This window comes from Buceros rhinoceros, unplaced genomic scaffold (assembly GCF_000710305.1).
Source record: "Buceros rhinoceros silvestris isolate BGI_N320 unplaced genomic scaffold, ASM71030v1 scaffold25797, whole genome shotgun sequence".
Taxonomy (NCBI): domain Eukaryota; kingdom Metazoa; phylum Chordata; class Aves; order Bucerotiformes; family Bucerotidae; genus Buceros; species Buceros rhinoceros.
In genome coordinates this window covers 26,664-35,300 of record NW_010420798.1, presented here as the reverse complement: position 1 = coordinate 35,300, position 8,637 = coordinate 26,664, and positions in this window count along the sequence as shown.

Sequence of the window (8,637 nt, the reverse complement as noted above, 5' to 3'; positions counted from 1 at the left end):
AAGAAAAACTCATGACCTTTCAGATTCTTTTGAACAGGCAGTAGACATCAGGTTTTCAGTTCATGTTGGGCTTTTTGGTTGTGTGGTGGTGGTGGTGGTGAGTGTTTTGTTTATTTTATTTTTTTTTTAAACATGAACAGAATGCCTTGCCCCAAGCTCTTCCATTTTCGCAAGTGCTACTAACAATTTTTTTTGTACATGTAGCATTTGTTAATGACAATCTTACACATAGTGCACAGGATGCTTAGTGCATATGCAAAGTAATGTTAATACTGTAATTTTTTTTGTGTTCACATAAAAACTTTAAATGTTAACTGAGACATTGGTTTATTTGCTGTTAAACATGGGTTGAATTTACATACATGCCTAAGTGTTTACAAGATTGGGGCCCACAGGGTAGTTTGTTGTCACTGTCATTTATTTTCAAAGTTAGATGTTTTTAAAATTTTCAGCATCGTGGAGAAATACTGGGCTAATATTATAAGAACAAAATGAGAACTCATATACAGATGACATAACATCACCACTTTAAAAAAGCACCACTAATGTGAAGTTGAATCAGTGTTAAAAAAAAAAAAAAGGAGAAAAGAGGTGTAATTCCTCTTCATAAATCTTTCTGTCCTGCAGTTGTATGACCCTGTTTTCTTTTTTGGCTGTTGTATGAGATTTGAGAGACAAGTGACTATATGGTATGCAAACAAATGCACATACACCTTGAAGTGTAGTTTGTGAACTCCTAATTACTGTAACCTCATGTAATAGATAATTTTCAGCAAATAATTTCTGATATTATTCTTCCTCTTTAATAAAGGGGTGTCACAGTATGCGAAAGCATTACTTTAACGTGAATTTTTGTAGTCTCAAAATCCCTCTTACTTGCCAAATTTTTTTAATTAGTTTTTGTCTACGTCATCAATGGCTAATGTAGCTGTTAATAGGGTGACTTACATAGGCACAAAAAACCAAAGCTGTTCACCTACGCTTTCCCGTGTTGCTAACCCTCACAATTCTTTTAGCTGTGTAAGTACGCTCGGGTCATATAAGCAGTGTTTCTGTATCTAGTAAATACAGGCTTTAAATTTCAGGATCAATTGAATATGTAATATCACTGAAAGGCAAAGCTATCCTCAAATCAGCAATTTTAATTTGTAGATGAAGTGGCTTTTAACAGTGTAGTGATAGTATGGAGAATTTTTGCCAAAACCCCCGGTGGGTGAGATTAACTTTTTAATCTTCAAAGTCAGTAATTTTAGCAATGTGCCAAGTCACTGAACTTTCCTCTATAAATGTGCTAAACTATATTTCATCACAGAAGTGTTTTTAAAAACAGTTTTTAAAAAGTGTATGTGTTAGTGTTCTGCCTGTAGTTGGGTCATCTGGGTATGAACAGCAGAATTGTAACTTCAAGACTTTCTGTGATTAAAAATTATTTTATGGAGATAAAACAGGGTCAATAGATGCATGAAGAAACAAATGAAGCAGATGCTGGCAAGGGCTACAGTACACACAAACAGCACTTGAGGTTCAGCTAAAGGGACCTAGCAATAATATCTTTAATTTTTATAAGCAAAAGTATTATCCCTTAGAGAACTTGTTATGGAGGGCTCCAAAGGCTGTTGAGCTACTTTTTCTTTCTGCAAAGGTGCATCCAAAATAAGGCTTTTTTCCCTTCAGTGTCCTGTGTATCATCTATTTCCACGTTGCTTTCTATTCTAAACTGCCTGGAATTGGAAAGCTTCTTTCTATGATCAGAACAAAGTCTAGGAAGAAGTAATTTCTATTAGAGTGGCAAATAATATTTTTCTGCCATTTCCTTCTATGTGACCCAGTACCAGTAATACCATCTGTCTACATCAGGGTGTAAGCCAAAGCTCACTCCATTCAACGGGCAAGGTCTTGATCAGTTCTCTTCAGGACAGGCAATAAGATTCTTAGGGCTCTGCCCCTGTTGCTAGAAGAGATTTATCTTTGTGTGCATCACCGTGAGCGTGATGCTGCAAACCATCTGCACACTGCTAAACCAGCTCGGTGAAGCTGTGACTAAGACATCTACCTCTGATTTCAGAGCTTCTAGATTTCAGCGTAGACCTCCAGCAGATAAGCTCTGCTGTTTTCCAAGGGCCGCTGAAGGGATTAGGTTCCCCACGTGCTCTGCCGTGCCTCTGACAGTAGTTGCACAGCCAGTGAGTGGTGAAACAGGAAGGTGTGTTAGCTTAAGCTGCTGATGAATGCAGGCTTCTCTGATCAAAGACACAAGACTGCACTGCAGCAGTTTCATTAAAGAGCAGTCACTGGTAGAAGGAAAATAACACGACAGTCAGAGTTCATCTTGCAGAAAATAATTGAAACTAAGAGCTCTGAGTGTATTTTCTCCCCATGCAAGGTTCATTATAGAAAACAGAACAGGGAATAACTATTAAGGTAACTGCTTTGACTTTGGCAGCTGGAAGATGTTTATCATGGGTGAAGGATTTGGCATTTAATCTTCAGCTCAATAAAATTTCACTTGGATTTTAAAGTGTAGATTGCTTTTGATTGCATAAAATTTGCAAATAATATAAATTAATTTTTTCTTAATGGACTTTTTATTCAGAATTAAATGTTTTAAGACTTGCTGATGTTGAATAATAATGCAAGACTCTGGAGATTTTCAATAAATGAAGTTTAAACCTGTGTTTGTGTTCTTCATTTTATAATGGAAGAATGCTTTACCTATGAATGCTGCAAAAGATCAAGGATGCTAAGCTAACAAGAACTTTGTTTTCAGTAAGGCAGCTTTTTTTTCTTCTGCATGCAGCGTTCAAATTCTGTTTCTACTCACTGTAACCCAAAATCAACTTTATCAGTGCAAATAATATAAGACTTACATAAATATCAGATCAGAATGACACCAGTCTCTGTTTTTTCTAACAGAAGATTTGCACCTGCAGTTACCACACACACAGAGGGAAGGGCATAGCTTCCAGTTATGCAGGCAGTAGCGTTAGGAGCAATTCCAGGAAGAACAGCAGATACTGCCTTGCACAAAACTGTAGTAGAGGTCAGTAACACTGCTGAGACTAGTACAGGTCCGTGTTCAAAGCAAGTGACAGTAAGACCTGGAGGCCAGCTTAAGTCAAGATTGCTTGGAATTAAAATCAGCACCGATGACTTTGGGAAACCATTTGACTAGGTGACTGTTACTTGTAAGTAAGTAAATGAAGTATCTCACCTCAGAAAAAAAAAAAGGAAATATCCCAAGGAACAGATTATGGGAATTCATAAGCTTGTGTTACCACAGAAAGCAGCAAATTGACACCCGAAATCAAAAACACTTCACTGCTTTAACCCGATGGCCATCTGTCCTCACCGCACCTTTTTAGGAAGGATTTTTCAGAAGGTACTTTATCTTGATACGTTGTCCTCACTTGAGGGGAGGTCTTTGCATTTCTGATTAACAGCAGTACATAAGTCATATGAAACTGAGGAGAATCAGAAAGATACACATACTTTTTCAGCAGCAAACATAACAGGTCATCAGATTATGTTAGTTAAGTGCTTCCATTCTTTAGATGAGGAAAATATATTCCACAGTGGAAGTATTTTCATTTCTGATTAGGTATAGTCAACATATTAAAAATAAACAGGGAAAACCAGAAGGAAAACAAAAGTAATATCACAGAATACCAAACTATAGCAATTAAGAATACCATAATATAAATTACTACTAGTTATCAGTATGTAAGAATTGCTCATTATTCACAAGAGAATATGCAAGATACTGAGACCAAAATTTTGAGCTTTTAGAGTAGTGTTTTCAGCTTACTCAAGTAATACACAGGACAAATCTGCGCTTGTTTACCATTTCATAAGGCTCCTGAGAAACCTGGACCCGTCCGGAAGCCTGCTAACCACATTGTTCCAATAATGAAACAGGAACTTCCTTTCTGTACTGTTTCCAATCAATCATGTAGATACCACAGAACACAAAGGTATAATGTTACGTGGCCAGATTGCACAATTAATGCTAGAAGGAACAGTGGTTTGACTTGAAAAAGTATACACACCATGAAAACTTGAAAGCCGTTTTGGCCAAAAACGGCAGCAGCACATGCAAAAGTTTCCTTGCCTGGTCTCTTGAAGTACGTGCTGTGAGGAATGACACCTTCTGCCCTAACTTCCTGTGTGCAACACACCACTCTTGTACCTCCCACCCTGGCTCAAGTCCACTGCATCTCACCCTTGGCAGTGCAGCACTTCCTCGTTTAACCGCCTGCTGCGGCAGCATCCTCGGGGTCCGTGACCACACGGTACAGTGGTCAGACTACCTTTTTAAAAGTAGCAGTCAACTAGCCACAGCAATTAATTTTTTTTCCCTCTCCTGAATATTTTTAAAATAAATATTTACAGGGCAATCTGTCTTAAACTCATTATGCCCAACAGTTAATTCAGACAGCCTGGAACCAAGTCAATTGAGCTGTATCTGACGTCTTTAACAAGCAGCAGTTCCTGTGCCTCCCCTAGTTTCAAAGAACAAGCTTTTGCATTTTAAAGCTTCACACCTTCTGGTGCAGGCAGGAGACATACAACTCTGACATACAACATATTGCTGAGAAATGGCTTATGTTAAGCGTTTTCCATGCTCTCCCCCTGCTCCAGTAGTACCCCATCACAGAAACTCACTGTTCATACAGGAGGAATGTGAGTATAGAGATATGCACCATATTTGTACGTTCTCACAGAGGGATCAAAGCTGTATGCCTTATTGTATGATTTTCTTTTCAAAACCAACAATTTACTTAGGGTAACTAGATTTTTATTACAGGTAAAGATAATAAAATAGTGGTAAATGAACAAAAAAATGTGTCATAATAAAACACGCCTACACTGCTGCAGTTTCACCAGAAGCACTTGAACTAGATCTTTTCTATCAGTTCCTATAGTTGAGGACAGTTAAGGAGCACTGCAACACAGACAGCTCCCAAGTCCCTTTCTTCCCCTTGCGTGTACTGAGCTTCTGGAAACAAGATATCCTTCCTCACTCGCCATCTGCTACCTGCTGAATTGGAATACAGGTGTGAAGAAACACAAAGACTTGCCAAAAGTTCTGAAAGTTCTGTAGCCTCTGAGGCTGTTATGTAAAGGACCTGACATTAACCATGCAATTAAGGTCATTTTTCTATTATGCTGAAGGATTTCAGGGTGTGGTAAAAATCAGTTAAATGAAGTCAAAGATATCCATGACTGTCCATAAAAAAAGGCTTCCGACAGTTCAATCAATCCCAGTTCCCAATGGTTAATGAGAAGACTCTTGATTAAATTTTCTGGAGACTGGGAAAGGACAGAATCAGACCCCACCATGCCCCCTCCAAAGCCCTGAGCATGCTTCAGCCATTACCCTCCCGAAACAGTTCCTCCCAGTCACTTCTCTCCCACAAGATGAGACCACAAAACTGGGAGGGAGAAAGCAGGCTCAGGTGCCAAGCGGCCAGATAAACAGGAGTTCCTACTCTAAAGCTTCAGCACTTACCTCTGCATGGCTGTGGGGCAGGTGTGCACCTACAGTACCAGGGCTCATTACCTCACACGGAGAAGCAGCAGCACAGGAAGAAAGAAGGCAAGGATTGAATTAGCAATTTAAAAAAAAAATATATAAATATATTTTTAACAGTGCAGCAAAAGCCGTTTTAAAATAAGCATTTCACAGCCCACTTAAAAAGACTTCTTTCAAAATAATGAATTCCCATTGTAGTTAAATACATGCCAGTTGTTTCTCATTGTGTTTCTCAGAGCTGTGTACATCTACATATATATTTATCTATAGATGATTTTCTGCAACAAGCCAGTTAAAGCCTCTCTAGTCACTTTGTCAGAGAGGACAGTTCTGAGCGTGGATTTTGTACAAAAAGTATAAGCATCACTTCCTCTAACCGAGAAACTCTGCATTGTTACCCTGATCAATTCATAGTTCTACCTTATATTCTTCCCCTTCTTAGGCTCACCTTTTCCTCCTGCTCCACTACAAATACACTTTAACATCCTACAGCCTAAAAACCTTTCCATTTGTGCAATCATTATTAACCTTTCCCTCAACTTCCAGCCGTTGTTGATTATCTCTAGAATTTTACTATTAGTGTTTTTCCATCTCCGCTACCATGCGCCCAATTTGTGACGTTATGAATGCCCTGCTAGAGCAAGGAGGTGAAAGACAAAGTAGGCAACCTCAGTGATGCTGATGAATGAAAACACGTACCTAGCAAAGCAACAGCGATCACACTGGATGATGACACACGTGATTAGCAGTTTTGTGAATATTCCTTGGGAAATGGCAGAGCACAAATGAAGTACCTTGAAATGGTGCTTACAGAAGAACTAACTTTATTTAGAGCAAAAAAGAAGTATTCATTAGCTTCTTGCTGTAAAGCAGGTTTTGAAGCAAATGAGCTCATTAAGATGACTGCAGGTGTCAAGATCACAAGCTAATGCTACCACACCGGACATTAACTAAACAAGGCTGGGAAACCAAAATCATATACGAGTCAATCAATACCAAACACAAAACAGCTAAAAATGGGAAGAGAACAAATACTGTCAAATTTAGAAACTGGAAACAAATTAGAGCAAGTAAAAAAGAAATATGCATGGGTGAAATAATATCAGTGAACAGATGAAGAGAAAGATTATATTAGCTACATCCATATTTGAAAACCTAGTATCTGCAAGGCAAAATATTTTTATATCAATGACATTCAAAACAACTGTTGATAATTATGGTATAGGGATCTCAATGTTGGAATAAGACTGACTGAAAATATAGCAGAGCTAGCCGAGAGGAACATTAAGGGATTCAGAAATGTAAAACAGAAAAACATGACAATATAAAATCCTGTTTCATTGTTGTTGAACAATAGAAGTGAAAGACTAGCAAAAGCAGCAAATTCCAAGCTCATTCTCAGACTATGCACAGCTTCTGCTCATCTTTTGTTTTTCTTTCTATTGTCCCACACTATCTTTTCTAGAAGACGGTCATTCCCAATTTGACTTTCTTCAGTGATTCCAAAGAAGTCTCCTCTTTAAACCTCATTTATAGAGGATCCCATTTACAAAAAAAGACATCAACTGTTATATAAACTTTAGGCTGACAACTTGGATTTTTCTCCTCATGCATCACTATGTTTTTCTGACCGAACTACGATCTCAATAGCTAGCTCCAACACCTCCACATGGTGTTTAGCCATCAGCTTAAGTTCAGCATCAAACACAACTACCTTCCTAAACCCTCTTCTCCATTTTCTAGAAAATACTATTTTCTTCCATCATACCCTTTAACTGCAGTGTTACTTTTCATTCAGGCAGATGCGAGGGAACTAGAGAAATGACACAATTTAAAGCTTGAAAATGTTACCAGCATAGAATTTGCAAGATCCATCCCTCTCTGCACAGGAGTGATGCTCCTGCCCAGCTCATCCTTATCACTGTGTACTGACTGTTGCTCTGTTTCCAATCTTGCCACGTTCCATGTCAATTTACTGACTTACTTTTAAAATGTAACACTAAAGATCCCTTTAGTAGGAAGTTCCAAAGACATGACCGTTTTTGTTTATCCACTTATCTTTCCCCCAACTCCCTAAACAAATTACTTGTCTTCACCTTCAAGGTCTTTTTGCTTTATTTCTGCCTTCATGTTAAATAAAAATAGTGACCTTCATTTCACGTATCATGCTGAGAGATTTTTCAAAATTCTTTGGCAATCTCACTCAAAATGCCTGTTATGCATAGACAAGCACAGTTTTTATTCAAAATTCCTCTACGTATTTGTAGAGAACAATGGTTTGACAGTAATTTGCTATGATGATTACTTTACAATTCTGACCAGTCGCGTGTCATTATTTCTTTGCTGTTTTGTTCATGTGATGCCTACATTTTTTGAATGGTCTCAAGACAGACTTCACCTACCTAAATACTACCGTAATACAAACAATACATAATGGAAAAATATTAAATCTGATACACATAAATATGGTTCTAAATCAGTAACCACAACAGAGTTGAATTACATATATTTACACACATGCATACATAAAATTATTAAATCATACCAAAATTAAATTGTTACGTACAGCAACATTTGGATTTTCTTTAGACAGTCCATTACCACATACAATGAAAGTCACATAAAATAAGAGAAAGGCCTTTGTAGGTGTGCTTTAATTACTAATCTAGCTGTATCTTCAGCAGCACTATTGCAGCATTTTCCAGTACACAACACCTGGTAACAGAGCATCCCTCAAGCATAGCTGGAGCACTAGCTGGTGTCTATGGGCAGGGCAAGTGACTCCAGGACAGTTACAGCCAAGTCAGAAATAGAGAAACAATGGATGGGAGGATGCCACCAAGTATGTACTTCACAAAAATACAGAATCAAAACTCATTCTTCTCTCTCAAAAAATACACACATTTAATGTTGGTCTTTTAATTCTAAGAAAAAAGCAATTCCAAAAATACAAACTGAACATCAGAGTCAAGTCAACCACCATAATAAAATGAAACGACATTCACCAACATTCACAATAGTTAAGTCTACGGACAGCTTAAGCTTGACAAATATTTACCCCTCCCCCCCCCCCCCCCCCCCCCATCACAACCCACAACTTTTTT